The sequence below is a fragment of the Hemitrygon akajei genome, chromosome 24 (genome assembly GCF_048418815.1).
Source record: "Hemitrygon akajei chromosome 24, sHemAka1.3, whole genome shotgun sequence".
Taxonomy (NCBI): domain Eukaryota; kingdom Metazoa; phylum Chordata; class Chondrichthyes; order Myliobatiformes; family Dasyatidae; genus Hemitrygon; species Hemitrygon akajei.
Window position 1 is genome coordinate 9,102,723 of NC_133147.1, and position 17,953 is coordinate 9,120,675.

The window sequence follows — 17,953 nt, forward strand, 5'->3', positions numbered from 1 at the left end:
ATATATGTGCCTGAGACTTTTGCACAGTACTATACAACCCTGAGAAGCATTTTCTTGTGGGCATACTCAGTAAATCCATAGCAGAATAATTACCATAACAGAATCAATGCAAGACCGCACTCAACTTGGGCATTCAACCAGAGTGCAGAAGACAACAAACTGTGCAAATACAAAAAGAAAGAAATAATAATAAATAAATAAACAATAAATATTGAAAGTAAGTTCATAGCTTGTGGCAACAGTTCAGTGTTGGGTTGACTGAAGATTTCCCCTCTGGTTCAAGAGCTTGATGGTTGAGCCTAAAAATATGGTTAATAAATCTTATTATCAGGGTACATGTACAAACAATCCTGAGATTCATTTTCCTGTGGGTAAGCTTAATAAGTTATAGAACAGTAACTGTGGCAGGATCAATGAAAGATCAACCAGAGTACAGAAGACAACAAACTGCAAATGCAAATATGAATAACTAGCAATAAATAACAAGAACATGAAATAATGAGATAAAGAGTCCTTAAAGTGAGATCATTGGTTGTGGAAGCATTTCAATAATAGGGCAAATGTGTGTGGGTATCCCCTTTTGTTCAAGAGCCTGATGGTTGAGGGGTAGTAACTATTCTTGAACCTGGTGGTGTGATTCCTGATGCCCTTGTACCTTCTACCTGATGGTAGCAGTGAGAAGAGAGCCTGACCTGGGTGGTGAGGATCTCTGATGATGGACAATGCTTTCCTACAACAGTGTTTCATGTAGATATGCTCAGTGGTTCGTGGGATATGAGGTAACTGCAGGCAACTGGGACTAGTTTAGCAGGGTGTCTTGGTTAGCATGGGTGATTTGGGCAGAAGAACTTGTTTCTGTGCTGTACATCAGCATAAGATGAAGAATCCTTGAAAGCAGGTCCTTAGGTTGGTGGGAGCATGTCAATGTTGGGGTGAGTGAAGTGAAATGTGAAAACCTGAAACACTGAACTTTGAAATCTATCCTCACGAACAGCAGTTTGTGGGAGATCACTCTGTATAAATCCGTTGCTGTATTTCCTGAAAAAGAGTGACGTTTGTTTCAGAGAATGCTGAGTATCCTTTGTTGGTTGTTTCTTGCCTACTTGCCAATGTGATTCCGGGGAATTTACAGCTAACTCTCAACCCTGCATTTTCATTAGTCAATAATCTATGAGTAGGATTGTAAGGATGGAAAATATAGTATAAAATTCATTTTGTTGTGACTTGACACCATGCACTATTACTTATATATTTGCAAAAACCTTGGATGTTTTCCAGCAATAAATGGACTGACGTTATTTGGGCCCCATATCTAGGGAAGGATGTGCTGATATTGGAGAAGGCCCAAAGGAGGTTCATGAGAATGATCCCAGGAATAAAAGGGTTAATGTATGAGGAGTATTTGATGGCTTCAGGCCTGTACTTGTTGGAGTTTAAGAGGAGGAGGATGGGGGTGGGGGGGGGATCTCATTGAAGCCTACTGAATATTGAGATGCCTAGATAGATTGGGTGTGAAGAGGGTATTTCCAACAGTGGGAGAATCTAGGACCCAGAGGGCACATCCTCGGAATAGAAGGGCATTCCTTTAGAACAGAGATTAGGAGGAATTTCTTTAGTCAGTGTTTGCTGAATCTGTGGAATTCGTTACCTGTGGTGAACTACATATACCTGTCTGGACTGCTCCTGTAGCTCCTCCCACAGACCCCTGCTGACTGCTTCTGTGGCTCCTCCCACAGACCCCTGTATAAAGGCGATTGAGGCCTGAGCCCGGCCTCATTCTCCAGGATGTAGTGTTGTTCATTCTTCCAGTCAATAAAAGCCGATACCTCGCATCTTACGTCTCAGAGTGAGTTATTGATGGTGCATCATTACCAAAGTTGGCTGTGGCTGTCAAGTCATTTAAAGCAGAGTTTGATTAGAAATAGGGAGAAGACAGGCGAATGAGATTGAGAGGGATATTAGATCAGCCATGGTGAAATGGTGGAGCACACTCAATGGGCTAAATGGCTCAATTCTGTTCCTGTGTCCTGAACTCTCATAGAAATGGGGAGTGAGATGTTGTCAGTTTATCCCATGTGGTCTCTGTGTAGTGTTTTCAAGGTATATTTTTGAGACTGAATCACCATATGCAGATGAGCAGGTTGTGATATCTGTAACTGAGGTAATAATTTGGAGATGTATGCTGAAAATAGCACGTTTTTTCCAATTCCATATGTAAATTGTTGGGTATGTTACTGTGCCTGTTACGCCGCTGGCATTTAGGGCAGCGATGAAGATCTTACATCCCTGGCGGTGTTCAAAGCTTCTTTCATCACGTCAGTAGCCTCATCTCAGTTTTCACAACTATCAGTCACAAAAGTCCCGGGTGGAGATGCGGGAACATCACCACACCCGGATATAGATGGATTCTTCATGCTGTTTCCGTAATAGTATTGTTTTACTATTCAGAGTTGTTTGGTAAACTCTGAGCTTTGTTAGTCCTGAGCTGGTCCCCCGAACATGTAGGATCAGTGGGCCACTTTCAATCTGGCCTCTACCCTTTGACTTGTTTGGCACGGGTGATCTTACCAAGAGTCAAAGCATAAAACCCTGACTCCAGCCAAAAATGCTGCGTGTTGAACTCTGCAGTCTGCAAGCAAACAAGCTTTTGTATGAATCGGACAGGCTGAAAGGTCAGAATGAGCCCAACATGTTTTCCAGATTAGAGAAGGGATGAGGTTAAGGGAGAGACCAAAGATTATTGAAGGAATTGGATTTTGAAAGGGCTTCATGAGTAGGAAGCGACGGGAAGGAAGTGGGCTCTTTTCTGGAAACAGAGGTTCCAGGGAGTAGAGGGAGTAAGACTGTGAGGTGAATGCAGAACAAACCTGTTGGGGATTCAGTAACCGAGAGCCAGCAGAAATCGGAGGGGGTGGTAATCAAATGTTACAAGAAACTTCCTTGTAATAATAGTCTTGACTGCAGCACCATTTTCACTGTAGCTCAGTGGCTGATGCACCTCCCGCTGTGTGCAGGGATATTAAATACATTTTGCCTCTTTCTGCTAGTATTGGCTGTGGCTTGGAGCTGGAGTTCTGTGCCTCTGATTCAGGGCGTTGTGGGTTCCAGTCCCACTACAGGGTGGGGGGGGGGCAAGAATGCAGGCTCTGTGCTGAGACAGCAGCATGGGTTTGGTATAACATTGTGGGCCGAAAGGCCTGTTCCTGCGCAGTATTGAGGGAATACATCTGTGTCTAGGCTGTTGCCTTTAGAGGTGCAAGACACCTTCAGAGTTTCAGAGACTGTAAGACATAGGAGCAGAATTAGCCCTCTTGGCCCATCAAGTCTGCCCCACCATTCAGTCGTGGCTGATTTATTATCCCTCTCAACCCTATTCTCCTACCTTCTGCCCGTAACCTTGACCAATTACGAACCTTTTAAAATCTGCTTTAAATATACTCAATGACTTGCCACAGATACACCACTCTCTGGCTAAGGAAATTCCTCCTCTTCTCCATTCTAAATGGATGTCCTATTCTGAAGCTGTGATTTCAGGTACTCATCTCACCCACTGTATCCTCTCCACGTCCACTCTATTGAGGTCTTTCAATATTTGGCAGGTTTCAATGAGATTCCTTCCCATTCTTCTAAACTCCATTGAGTACAGGCCAGAACCATCAAACGATAATGTTATGGGTCTGGGTGGAGTTTGATGGGACTAGGTAGTTAAATAGATGAGCTGAAGGGCATATTCCTGTGCTATAGTTTTCTACGACTCTAATGCTCCTCCCATGTTAACCCTTTCATTCCTGTGATGATTCTTGTGAACCTCTTCTGGACCCTCTCCAGTGCCAGCGCATCCTTTCTTAGCTAAGTGGCCCAAAACTACTCACAATATTCCGAGTGCAGTCTGACCAATGCGCTGCAAAGCTTCAACACTGAATCCTTGCTTTTATATTTTAGTCCTCTGAAAGGGCATGGACCATTCCATGACAGCATTCAGTGGTAAACAGGAGGTTCTGTCCATGCTTGTAATACAGCAGAGTTTCTCTTGATGACTTAAACCAATCCTGTCATTGGCACGTTGCTAATTTAGGGAACTTGTTTATAAATTGTCAGAGTGCTGGGTTATGGACTGTAGTTTTTGATGGTCTATAGATCCTGGTGTTTTTGGAGGGCTTTGCTATTGTTTGTTTCGTGGGTGGCAGCTTCTGATGCTTCCTGCTGGAATAACTGGGGGGAGGCAGAGTGGGGAGTGTTGATGCTTTTTGTTGCTGCTTATGCATGGGAGAGAGGGCTTTGGGGCCCTACCTTTTTCTGTAATTCACTCCTTGGTGTTTTTTTTTGTTTCGTAGATGTCTGTGAAGAATAAGAATTTCAGGTTGTAAAATGTATACATTTTCTGATATTAAATTGAGCCATTGAAGTATTTCCTAACTTACAAGAATGGCTGTATTTCACAAAGTTCTTGGTTAAACTGTACTTTGGGATGTTCTGAGATGGTAAAAAGCATGATATGGATCTTTCCATTTTTTTCAATACGTTTCATGATGATTAACATCCTTCCTTTAAGCAAAGGCAATAATCTCTTGGAAGTAGCTCAGTAAAAGTTTGCAGGGTGACCACTTGGAATGCTTGGGATGTCTTGGGAAGAAGGATTGCAAAGGCTAGGCTTGCACCCACTAGAGTTGAGAAAAGCAAAGGAACTTAGTTGTAATATATCATGTGGGCTCATGACAGGGTGGAGGTAAATGGGCCTGTTCCCTCTTTTGGGTGAATCTCAAACTGATCATCATTATGTGCTGTATCGTATGACGTGGGCGATCCTGATCTCCATGATAATAACTGTTCTCGGGAAATGTTTGAACAGAACTTGTTTGTCATTGCCTTCTTCTGGGCAGTGTCTCTACAAGACCGGGTGACCCCAGCCAATATCACTACCTCCCAGACATTGTCTGCTTGGCATCAGTGATTGCATAATCAGGACTTGTGATATGCACCAGTTGCCCCCATGGCCTCACATGACCCTGATTTGGGGGTGGGGGCTGAGCAGGTATTGCACCTTTGGTACAGCTGTAGCTCCACCCCACCACCCAAATCTCAGACTAGGGCTCTACAAAATGTTGGAGGAACTCAGCAAGTCAGGCAGCATTTATGGAGGGAAATGAACAGTCAATGTGGAGTGGACCTGTTGATGGGTCTTTGACCGAAAAGATGACTATTTATTCCTCTCCTCAGATGCTGACTAACCTTCTGAGTTTCTCCGGCATTTTGTGTCTGTTACACAATGTCCAGCATCTGCAGAATCCCCTGTGCCACAAACTAGGGCTCATTCTGACCAAGAGATCACCTATTTAAGACAGTTGAGGCATTTGTTTTTCTTTGAAAGCCACCTGGCTTTGAAACTCTCCTTAAAACATTGTGGAAGCAGTGCCTATGAATATAGACGACACAGTAGTGTAGTGGTTAGGGTAACGCTTGACAGTGCCAGGGGTAGGGGGTTCAGTTCCCACCACTGTCTGTAAGGAGCTTGAACGTTCTCCTCGTGACCACATGGGTTTCCTCTGGGTGCTCTGGTTTCCTCCCACATTCCAAAGACGTACAAATTAGTGTTAGTAACTGTAGGCTGGTATCAGAAGCATGGTGATCCTTGTAGGCTGCCCCCAGCACATCCTCAGATTGTGTTTATCGTTGATGCAAACAGGACATTTCACTCAAGTACATTTTGAAGTACAGGTACCTGTGACGAACAAAGCTATTCTTGCCTATCTTTAATATGAATATAGTGAGGCACAAGTGGGCAGTTCCTTGTTTTCCCAACATTGACCACTCTTACATGGGGCATTAATCATTAAGGATCTTCACCATCCAGGATATTCTCTCTTCTCAACACACACAAGGCGCTGGAGGAACTAAGCAGGTCAGGCGGCACTGATGGATATGAATCAGCAGTAGGCGTTTTGGGCCGAGACCCTTCTCCAGGTCTCTTTTCGCAGCTGCCATCAGGAAGAAGGTACAGGAATCTTGGGTCCCACACTAGCAGTTTCAGTTGTTACCCTTCAACCATCAGGCTCCTGAACCAGTGTGGATAACTTCACTCACCACAATGAGCCTCAGGTCCCACACCACCAGGTTCAGGAACAGTTATTACCCCACAACCATCAGGCTCCTGAACCAGTGTGGATAACTTCACTCACCACAATGAGCCTCAGGTCCCACACCACCAGGTTCAGGAACAGTTATTACCCCACAACCATCAGGCTCCTGAACCAGTGTGGATAACTTCACTCACCACAATGAGCCTCAGGTCCCACACCACCAGGTTCAGGAACACTTATTACCCCACAACCATCAGGCTCCTGAACCAGTGTGGATAACTTCACTCACCACAATGAGCCTCAGGTCCCACACCACCAGGTTCAGGAACAGTTATTACCCCACAACCATCAGGCTCCTGAACCAGTGTGGATAACTTCACTCACCACAATGAGCCTCAGGTCCCACACCACCAGGTTCAGGAACAGTTATTACCCCACAACCATCAGGCTCCTGAACCAGTGTGGATAACTTCACTCACCACAATGAGCCTCAGGTCCCACACCACCAGGTTCAGGAACAGTTATTACCCCACAACCATCAGGCTCCTGAACCAGTGTGGATAACTTCACTCACCACAATGAGCCTCAGGTCCCACACCACCAGGTTCAGGAACACTTATTACCCCACAACCATCAGGCTCCTGAACCAGTGTGGATAACTTCACTCACCACAATGAGCCTCAGGTCCCACACCACCAGGTTCAGGAACAGTTATTACCCCACAACCATCAGGCTCCTGAACCAGTGTGGATAACTTCACTCACCACAATGAGCCTCAGGCCCCATACCACCAGGTTCAGGAACAGTTATTACCCCACAACCATCAGGCTTCTGAACCAGTGTGGATAACTTCACTGAACTGGCTCCACAAACTACAGACTCACTGTCAAGGACTCTACAACTCATCTTCCTGGCATTATTTATTCATTTTTCATTCTCACAATATTTCTTCTTTTGTACATTGGTTGTTTGTCAGTCTCTGTTAATGTATAGCTTTTCATAAATTCTATTGTATTTCTACATTTTCTTGTCCTGCAAGAAAATTAATCTCAGGGAAGTATATGATGATATATAGGTACTTTGATAATACAGTCCTTACTGTGGTAAGCAAGGAAAGGTGAATACATACCAAGAATAGTTCGGAATAGACGTAGTATCCAGGACATCTTCAAGGACCGGTGCCTCAGAAAGGCAGCATCCATCATTAAGGACCCCCATCACCCAGGACATGCCTTATTCTCATTGCTAGCATCAGGGTGGAGGTACAGGAGCCTGTAGACACACACTCAGCGATTCAGGAACAGCTTCTTCCCCTCTGCTATCCGATTTCTGAATGGACATTGAACCCATGAACACTACCTCACTACTTTTTTATTTCTATTTTTGCACTACTTATTTAATATATATAGTTACTGCAATTCAGAATTGTTCTACTATTTATGCATTGCATTGTACTGCTGCTGCAAAGACAACATATTTCATGACATATGCCAGTGATATTAATCCTGATTCTGATTCCGAAGTGCAGTTTAGTTCACAATCAGTTTGGCTTACTAAGGGATAGGACTGAATAGACTTGAAGGACCGAATAGCCTGATTGGTATGTTTGAACATATGGGCTGAACTCAAGACAGAAAATTTGCAGAAACGCAATGAATCTCTGAGACGAGGGGAGTAGAGGGTTGAGTGTTTCTGGTGCCAGATGTGAACATGCTCTGAATGTTATGCCCACACCCGGTTAGAGAAACATTTCAGTGTTTTCTCTGCATTACTCCCACATTGTGAATAAGCAGACAGCTGTTTCATTGCTACCATCAGCTTATTGTGCACTGCGACACATGTGCTGGTTAAAATAAACCCAGTGCTCTGCTGCAGCAGAAACTGTGCATGCCCTCAGGTCTGGTTCAGTTTCAGTGCTGTGTGTCCCCCCCACACCCACCCAGCATCCACCTCTATCTTTCTGTTTATCTCTAACTCCCTCTCGCCTCCTTCACTTCTCCCTCTCCCTTGCTTCCATCACCCCCTCTCCCCCTCCCCCTCTCTCCCACACTCTCACCCCCACTCTTGCCCATCACTCTCCCCCTCTCCACTCCTCTCCCCTTTCTCCACCCTCTCTCTACGCTTCCCTCCCTCCCCTCTCCTTCCCTCTTCTCTCTCCCAATTCGCTCTTCCCCCTACCCCTCTCTCCCCCTCTCCCCCTACCCCTCTCTCCCCCTCTCTCCCACTCTCCCCCTCTCACCCCTCTCTCCCCTTATCTCCCCCTCTCCCCCTCTCTCACCTGACCTTTGTCTCACCCCCTTTCTCCCACCCCCTCTCACCCCTGTCTCTCTCACCATCCCTCCCTCACCATCCCTCCCTCTCTCTCCCCCTCCCTCTCCCCTGCCCCTCTCTCTCTCCCCCTCTCTCTCCCCTCCCTCTCTCCCCCTCTCTCTCCCCTCCCTCTCTCCCCCTCCCTCTCCCTCTCCCCCTCTCTCTCTCCCTCACCCTGTCCCCCTGCCCCCTCTTTCTCCCCCCCCCCTCTCTCTCTCTCTCTCTCTCACCCCCCACCTCTCTCTCTTTCTCTCTTGCTCCAAATCCTGATGTGAGTGTTGGATTCCTACCGTGTGCAGGAAGCCTGCGGCAGGATTTTGACAGATGCGAAGCTGTGCAGAGACCCCGAGTAGGGGAGGACTTTGAGAAATGGATGCGTGTTATTTTAAGAACAAATCTGCTTGCAGCAAGTTGTGGTGAAAATGAAATGGAAAGGGATGCTGGCGCCAATGCTGCCTTTGTGGACCTTTCAACCTACTCGCTGTTAGTTCTTCACAAAATCATCTGGTGATTTCAGCCAGTTAACCGTGAAGGGCTATTGGCTGAATCCTTCCCTTGTTGTTTCTGCCCAGTACTAGGGCACCGCACTCACCTGCCTGCTTTGGGGTTAAGGAGGCTTACTGAGTGGCAGGAAACATAATTCAGCAATGCTCTGTACTTTGGGGTAGCCACAATTGCCTAATGCTTCTGTAGTGTGCAAAAAAATTTAAATTTAAACAAAGGTGGAGTGGCAGTTGTTGTATAATCTGAGCAACCATTCTCATTAGCCCCCCCCCCATCTGTTACCGTCTCTACACTGCAAACAATTTAAACAACTTATTTTATCATACACATGAGGAAATCTGCAGATGCTGGAAATTCAGAGGAACACACAAAATGCTGGAGGAACTCAGCAGGCCAGGCAGCATCCATGGAGAGGAATAAGGAGTCAACGTTTGGCGTTGAGCCCCTGAAACGTTAGCTGTTTATACCTCTCCATAGATGCATGCGAGAGAGTCTGCTGATGCTGGAATTCCAAGGGATTGCACATAAAATGCTGGAGGAACTTAGCCTGTCAGGCAGCATCTATGGAAATGAATAGACAGTCAACATTTTGGACCGAGACCTTTCTTCGGGACTCGGCCCGAAGTTTCGACTGTTTATTGATCTCCATAGATGCTGCCTCACCTGCTGAGTTCCTCCAGCATCTTGTTTGTGTTGCGTTTCTCTTTTCATAATACTGTTTACACTGTAAATATTTACTGATATTTATGTATTTATGCATTTTTATATAATGCTTTATAATTGTTGAATGTTGTTATTTCTTGCATCTTGCGCCCTAACACACCACACCAAATTTCTAGTGTGTAAATGCATATGGCAGGTAAGGTTGATCTTTGACAAGATTGTCATTGTGATCTTTCACTGGCCAGTAGTGGTGGTTGGTAGGTTGAGTGTACAGTACAAGCATGACGGATCAGTTCATCAGTCCCCCCCCCCCCCGGCACAACTTCACACAGCAAAAATCAGGCCCTTTCAGCTACAAGGAAGGCATGACAGAGGCTATATTTCATTAGGAGTTTGAGGAGATTTGGTACACCGCCAAAGACAATCGCAAACTTCTACAGATGAACCCTGGAGAGTGTTCTAACTGGCTGCATCACCGTCTGGTATGGGGGATTGGGTAGTGGGTGCCAGAGCACAGGATCAAAATCAGCTGCAGAAAACTGTAAACTCAGCCAGCTCCATCATGGGCACTAGCCTCCGTAGTATCAGGTCATCTTCGAGTAGCAGTGCCTTGGAAACGTGGTATCCATCAGTAAGTACCCTCATCACACAGGACATGCCCTCTTCTCTTTGTTACAATCATGGAGGAGGTACAGGAGCCTGAAAGCACCCACTCAATGATTCAGGAACAGCATCTTCCACTCTGCCATCCGATTTCTAAATGGACATTGAACCCTTGAGCACACCTCAATACTTTTTTATTTCTATTTTTCTTGCACTCGTTATTTAACTATTTTATATATTTACTGTAGTTCACAGCTTTTATTAATTGTACTGCCAGCGCAAAGACAACGAGTTCCATGAACATATGCCGGTGATATTAAACCTGATTTTGATACGCCTTTGCCAGCCCACCAACTCCCCCATGCACACTAACTCCATTCATCAGGGCTTGGCTTGCAGCACGCTGTGTCTTGGCAAATTCAGCTGCTCACCTAGATACTGTACTTAAGTATGATCAGAGTGCCCACCTCTTCTCAGTCAGTGTGTTCTGATTCCTACCACCCACTGCGTGGAAAAGTTCAGATCCCCTCTAAGTCTCTTCTCCCTTGCTCCCAAACTACAACCTCTAGTGTCTGCCACTGTAATGGCTGGAAGTTTCCTATTGTCTACCTTATTCTATACCTCTCTATTTGGTTATATGTACAGGGTCCTTGCACGTCCTTTGCTGAGAAAATAAATTCAGCCCATCTAGTCCCAGTCTGTAACTGAAGCACTCCATCCCACACAAGACAGAGCACTACAGTACAGACCCTTTGGCCCATCTAGTACATGCTGATTATTATGTCCACACAGTGCTCCTTTCTTCTCCCTTGTCAGTTTTCGAAATGGACGATTCTTGTCTTCCTTGGTTCATAAGAGTACAAAAATTGGCCCTTCAGCCCATCTAGTTCATGTTGCTGACCTTTCTGCTTAGTATTTATGCAAAGTTCTCAGTGTTACAATTGAAGCTGCATCCACCACCCCTGCTGATGGCTTGTTCTACATTCCCAGAACACTCTGAGCGAAGAGGGCGTTTCCCCTTAAATATTTCACCATTCATCCTTAACCTATGTCCTCTGGTTCTAGTCTTGTCCAGTCAGAGGGGAAAATCCCCGCAAGCATTGATCCTATTCTCTTCTAATATTTGTATATCTGTGCACTTGTAATGCTACTGTGGCACTGTAGTTTCCTTTAGGATCAATAAAGTATCTGTCTATCTATTTAGCGAGTTTGAAAATCTGGCGTGAGCAAAGGGTGAAAATAGGAATCAATATATAGTGAGGTAGTTTTCATAGGTTCATTGTCCTTTCACAAATTTGATGGTGGAAGAGAAGAAAATGTTCCTAAAATGTTGAGTGTGTGTCTTCAGGCTTCTGCACCTCTTTTCTGATGGTAGTAATAAGAAGATGACATGACTTGGGTGATGGAGGCTGCCTTTTTGAGGAATTGCATTTTGAAGATGTCCATGATGCTGGAGAGGCTGGAGCCCATTATGGAGCTGACTGAGTCTGAAATGTTCTACAGTTTTTTCCAATCCTGTGCGGTGGCCCCTCCACACCAAACATCGACGCCACCAGTTAGAGTGATCTCCACAATGCATCTGTAGAAATTTGCATGAGTCTTTGGTGACATACCATGTCTCCTCAAACTCTTAAAGAAATAGAGCACCTGTCATGCCTTCTTTGTAATTGCATCAATATATTGGGCCCAGGATAGATCCTTAGAGGTGTTGATCCCCAGGAACATCTGAACCAAAGACCTGAGACATGATTCAAAACCCAGAGCCCACATGCAGGCTTGGTTTTTGATGTGGGAAATCCATATTCTTCTTAACTGTGATATTGGGAAGATCTCATTCAGATGCCCCAGATATTGTTAGATCACTGTTTAAAGGATATACTTTAAGAATACGAGTTATTCCTATGGACATAATGTTCCTGTTGACTTCATGTAATTAGAATTAAAGTAATTAATGTGATTAAAGAGGAATATGTTGAATTACCTGGTGTAAATTTGCCTACATTAGACAACGCATTATTTTGGGATGGAGGGTTATGCCTCTGTTCAATTAAGGATTTGCATTTGTAAAGCACCTTTTATATCCTGGATGTCTCAAGATTTCATCTTCCCCAGAACACATTGGTGCAGGTCTACACCTCCATCATAGAGAGCATCCTCACATCAGCCATTACTGTCTGGTTTGAAGCAACACCCTCTCACAATATAAAATACTTTGTAGAAGTCTTGGGCACGTATATATAACAGTTCCACACCCCTCTTGCGGCACTCCACCTTCGCCATTCCCAACATCCTTTGCTTCCGGCCAATTTACAAACTCGCTCTCCACGCCACGTTGACAGATACAGTACTGTGTAAAAGTATTAGGCACCCTAATATATGTATCTACCTCCATCACTACCTCTGCAAGCATATTCCAGATATCAGCCATTACGGGTGGGTGGCGCAGTAGCATAGTTGTTAGCACAACACTTTACAGTACAGACAGCAAGGGTTCAATTCCTGCCACTGCCTGTAAGGAGCTTATACATTTTCCCCATGACTGCGGTGCTCTGGTTTCCTCCCACAAAAAAATTGTCCAGTGATTAGGGTTGGATTAAATCGGGCGTTGCTGGGTAGCACGGCTAAAAGGGTCAGAAGTGCCTATTCCATGCTGTATCTCAATAAATGCATAAATAAAGGAACTCCTGAATCCATGATGCATCCACCTCTATAACAGGAGCATGTGGTCTGTCTGTAGCTGCTGATCACAGGTACACCTGGGGACAGTACAGCCGGGAATGAACTTAAAATATAAGAAAGTGTAAGTACCTCGGTAGGAGAGGCATGACATTGCAAAGACTGATCCAGGTTCAATCGCGCTTCAAAGTAAATTCGTTATTAAAGTATGTGTATGTCACCATGTACTATCCTGAGATTCACTTTCTTGCCGGCATTCACAGTAGAACAAAGAAATGGAGTAGATTCAATGAAAAGCCACACACAAACAAGCAATGTACAAAAGAAGACAAACTGTGCAAATACAAAAAAAATAAGTAATACTGAGAACAAAGTAAATTATGTCATCATATACAACCCTGAGATTCATTTTCTTGTGGAAATACTCAATAAATCCGTAATAAATTAATAATAATCATAACAGAATCAATGAAAGGCTGCACTAATGTGGGTGTTCAACCAATGTGCAAAAGACAACAAACTGTGAAAATACAAAAAGGAAGAAATAATAGCAATAAATAACTAAGGAATAAATATTGAGAACATGAGATGAAGAGTCCTTGTAAAGTGAGTCCACTGGTTGTGGGACCAGTTCAGAGGTGAGGTGAGTGAGGTTATCCAACTGGTTCAGGAGCCTGATGGTAACTGTCCAGAACATAGTGGTGTAGGACCTGAGGCTCCTCTACTCAGGGGATTCTGTGGGTGCTGGAAATCTTGAGTAGCACATACAAAATGCTGGAGGAACTCAACTGGTGAGGCATCAACTATGGAGAGGAATAAACAGAATCTTCATCAGGATGTCCTGGAGTGTTACTTTGAATGTTTATTCCCCTCCATAGATGCCGCCTGATTTGCTAAGTTCCTTCAGCCTTTTGTGTTGCCAGTCAGTCTTCTGGTTAGTAAATAGAGCTAATGCTAGAGGGGATGTATTGAAGGAGAGAGGGGATGTATTGAAAGTGAAGGGGGGTAGGTTCAAGTGAGATGTGAGGGATAAGTTTTTCACTCGGAGAGTGGTGGATGTCTGGAATGTGCTGCCTGGTATGGCGGTAGAGACAAATACGTTCGAGGTTTTTAACAGACGTTTGAATAAGCACATGGATGTAAGGAAGATGGAGGGATATGGACATGGTGTGGGTCAGAGGGATTAGTGTTTGGGTGTTTCTGATTTGCTTTTTAGCTGGTTCAGCACAACATTGTGGGCTGAATGGCCTGTTCCAGTGCTGTACTCTTCTATGTTCTAGCAGTAATTTGAAGATAATGCCATTAACAGTTCCACCCAAATTTAAAACAAAGCAGCTAAGAGAGTAGAGGGAATGGGAAGGGCTGCTTTTAGAGGTTATTTTGGTGGATCGTTTGAAAAGAAGAAATTCATTATCTACCTGCAGGTGTTGGCAGATTGATTCAGGAGTGGCACTTGATGTATAACATGTGCAGTGACCTGCAGCTGCGATTACACAGATTCAGATTCATCTACATCGAGACACAGTGAAATGCATCATTTGTGTTAACAGCCAACACAACCCAAGGATGGGCTGAGAACAGCCCAAAATGTCGTCACACATTCTGGCGCCAACATAGCATGCCCATGATGTTTGACAGAACAACTCAAAACGCAACAAGCAAAAAACCAACAACAGCAAAACAAGCCCCATTCCTCCCTCAAACCCACTCTGAACGTTGGTCTAGTGTCCCTGATCGTGGAATCAGACAGGGCAGGGAGGAGGCATATTTGGAGAGGGAATAAGGGGATCCTTGCTTTTTTTTTAAACATAAAGACTGTTTGTGTTGTGACTTTGTTGAGTCTGTGTGACGAGAGGCGTAAGCATGGATGGTAAGGACCCAAATGCTGGACTATCCGAGGTTAGAATCAACACAATTTTGATACTGAGATGAGAACAGGTTTCTTGACTAGATGCTAGACTAGAACCTGACGAGAATCCAAACAAGACAGAATTTCCAAACATAGTCGCAGACTGAACCAAAGGAGCTGACGATTGAGCCCTGAGCCTGAGTTCAGGAACTCTTTAAATATCCAAATCTTGGTGCCAAAACATGGCAGCCAATTAGCAGAGTGGGCCAGAATCTTTAAAGGGACTCTGGAGAATCGATTAGTCTAAATCTGGAGGCTGGCACGATCGGGTGCATACCGTAACAGTCTGATTGGATAAGGGTCTTCATTCTTAAGGCTGCAGGACAGTATTGGTATTGGTTTATTATTGTCGTGTGTACCCAATTACAGTGAAAAGCTTGTCTCACATACTGTTCAGACAGATTGAATCATTACACAGTACATTGAGGTAGAACAGGGGTTCCCAACCTTGTTTATGCCGTGGACCTCTACCATTAACTAAGAGGTCCAAGGTAAAACAATAACTATGCAGAATAAAGTGTAAAAGCTATCGATCGAGTGCAGTGCAGGTAAACGATAAAGTGAAAGATCATAACGAGGTCGATGTGCAACCTAGAGTCCATCTTGTCGTTCAAAAGGTCCATTCAAGAGTCTGATAACAGTGGGGTAGAAGCTGTCCTTCAGACTGGTGGTACGTGCTTTCAGGCTTTTGTATCTTCTGCCCCAAGGGAGAGGGGAGGAGAGAGAATGTCTGGGCTGGGTGGTGTCTTTGATTATGCTGGCTGCTTTCCTGAGGCAGCAAGAAGTGTCAGCAGAGTTCATGGAGGGGAGGCTGGTTTCTGTGATGTGCCGAGCTGTGTCCACAACTCTCTGCAGTTTCTTGCGGTCAAGAGAGAATGTCCGGGCTGGGTGGAGTCTTTGATTATGCTGGCTGCTTTCCTGGGGCAGCAAAAAGTGAAGGCAGAGTCCACAAAAGAGAGGCTGGTTCCTGCGATGTGCTGAGCTGTGTCCACAACTCTCTGCAGTTTCCTGCAGTCATATGCAGAGCAGTTGCCATACCAAGCCATTTTGCAGCCAGACAGAATATTTCAATGGTGAGTCCAGAAAAATTGGTCAGAATTGATGGGTACTTAACATGAGCATACGAAAAGTAAACTATTCAGCTCCTCACTTGCTCTGCCATTAATAAGATTCTCTTTTTTTTCCTTTGTCTTTATCTCTTGTGTAATTTATATATGATTTATGTGTTGTTTATTGATTGAGACACAGCTCAGAATAGGTCCTCCCAGCTTTTTGATCCACTCCATCCAGCAATGTCCTGATTTAACCCTAACCTAAGCATGGGACAACTTACAATGGCCAATTATCCTAGCAACCGGTACCTCTTTGGACTGTGGGAGGAAACCCAAGTGGTCACGGGAAGAACGTACAAACTCATTACAGGCAGTGATGGGAATTGAACCTGGGTTGCCTGTACTGTAAAGCACTGAGCTAACCACTACACTGCTGTGCCCCCCTCCCCAATTTATATCCTGAATGTTGTCTGCATCTACGTGCCTGTGATGCAATTACAAGTTTTTGTTGTTCCTCTACCTCACCGCGCTTGTGCACTTAACAATAAACTTGGTTTAGGCCAGGTTATTGAGTATTTAAAGCGGAGTTTGATAGATTCTGATTAGTTAGGGTATGAAAGGTTATGGGGAGAAGGCAGGAGGTTGGGGTAGAGAGGGAAATGGATCAGCCATGATGAAATGGTGGCACAGGCCCAATTTTGCTCCTATGTCTTATGGTCTTGATTTGACCTCAGTATCATTCTCCTCATTGACGCTTATACCATGTGCATAACTGTGCAAATGTCTTAGGCACATATATATTGCTTTATGTATTGCACTGTACTGCTGCTGCTGCAGCAAAAAAAGCAAATTCCACAACATATGTGAGTGATGATAAACCTGATTCTGATATGGGTCTCTATTGTGAACTGAGGGTGGGAAGGGGTAGGGAGAGAGGAATCATTTTGGAAAAATGGGAAGGGACGGGGAGGGAGTGGGAAGTGTCAGAGACTCATTCTGTAATAATCAATAAACCAATTATTTGGAATCAAATGACCTTGCCTGTGGTCTCAGGGCTGGGTGTGTCTGCACCTGAACCACATCCTCTCCTGTCTCTGGCACTCCTTCTCTGCCACCTTTCCCACACCCCTCCCATGGCACTCTACCCTTGCCATTCCCAACATCATTTGCTCCCTCCAGATTTCCAAACTCACTCTCTGCTCCACGTTGACAAATACAGTACTGTGCAAATATCTTCGGCACCCTTGCTATAGATATGTGCCACTTTTGTACAGTACTGTGTGTGTATATCACAAGGAACCAAGAGATCTATCTTGCATTTAAAAGGACATTTGGTAGACTCTATCCTTAGTTCCTCCTCCAGCTGCCTATCACCTCCCTCATGGTTCTGCCTCTTTCTACTACCCATAGTGCTTTCCTCTTACATTCCTTCTTCACCTTTCCTGCCTATCCCCTCCCTGCTTCTCTTCTCCCACCCCTTGATCTTTCCCCTTACTGGTTTTTCACCTGGCACCTACCAGCCTTCTCCTTCCCACCTTCCTCCCATCTTCTTTTTAGGGCCCCTGCCCCCTCCCACTTCAGTTCTGACGAAGGGTCTCAGCCTGAAGCGTTGTCTGTTCGTTTCCACAGATGCTGCCCGACCTGCTGAGTTCCTCCAGCGTGTTGTGCGTGTTGCTTTGACCCCAGCATCTGCAGAGTATTCTGTGTTTGAGAGCTGAGTGTCTGGTGGGGACCAAATGTGAGTGAGCTGCCAGATTGGACATGACAAACCTCTTCACTAGAGGTGCTACACCTTCCTGGGCACCCCATACACCCCACTTCAGTATATATTACTGTAATAAGCCAATTTACCAAAATATTGCTATTTTCCATGACTACAACAATGGCTGTATAGCTTGTGCACAATTGTGTTGAAGTTTCCTATGAATGGGAGTAGGGTGCAAAGTACAATTGAATCCGGTTCATTGGTCCAGTGTTTAAGTGGGGTCACACACACAAAATGCTGGTGGAACGCAGCAGGTCAGGCAGCATCTATAGGGAGAAGCGCTGTCGATGTTTCGGGTTGAGACCCTTCGTCAGGACTAACTGAAAGGAAAGATAGTAAGAGATTTGAAAGTAGGAGAGGGAGGGGAAATGATAGGAGAAGACTGGAGGGGGTG

At 44.9% G+C, this 17,953-nt stretch overlaps 1 protein-coding gene across 11 annotated transcripts in view; it reads left to right on the top strand.

Moving 5' to 3' along the window:
• The window catches only part of ahdc1 (AT hook, DNA binding motif, containing 1), a 282,613-nt gene that overhangs the window by 96,742 nt on the left and 167,918 nt on the right, over window positions 1-17,953 (top strand). Inside the window, exon 1 of one of the 11 annotated variants that reach the window (XM_073028308.1) lies at window positions 15,759-15,815. The exons of 9 other annotated variants lie outside the window; for them this stretch is intronic. The gene's annotated coding sequence lies outside the window, so the exon portion shown is untranslated. Of the gene's footprint in view, window positions 1-15,758; window positions 15,816-17,512; window positions 17,533-17,953 lie in introns of those variants that run through there. One more of the 11 variants, XM_073028313.1, reaches the window with a different exon arrangement.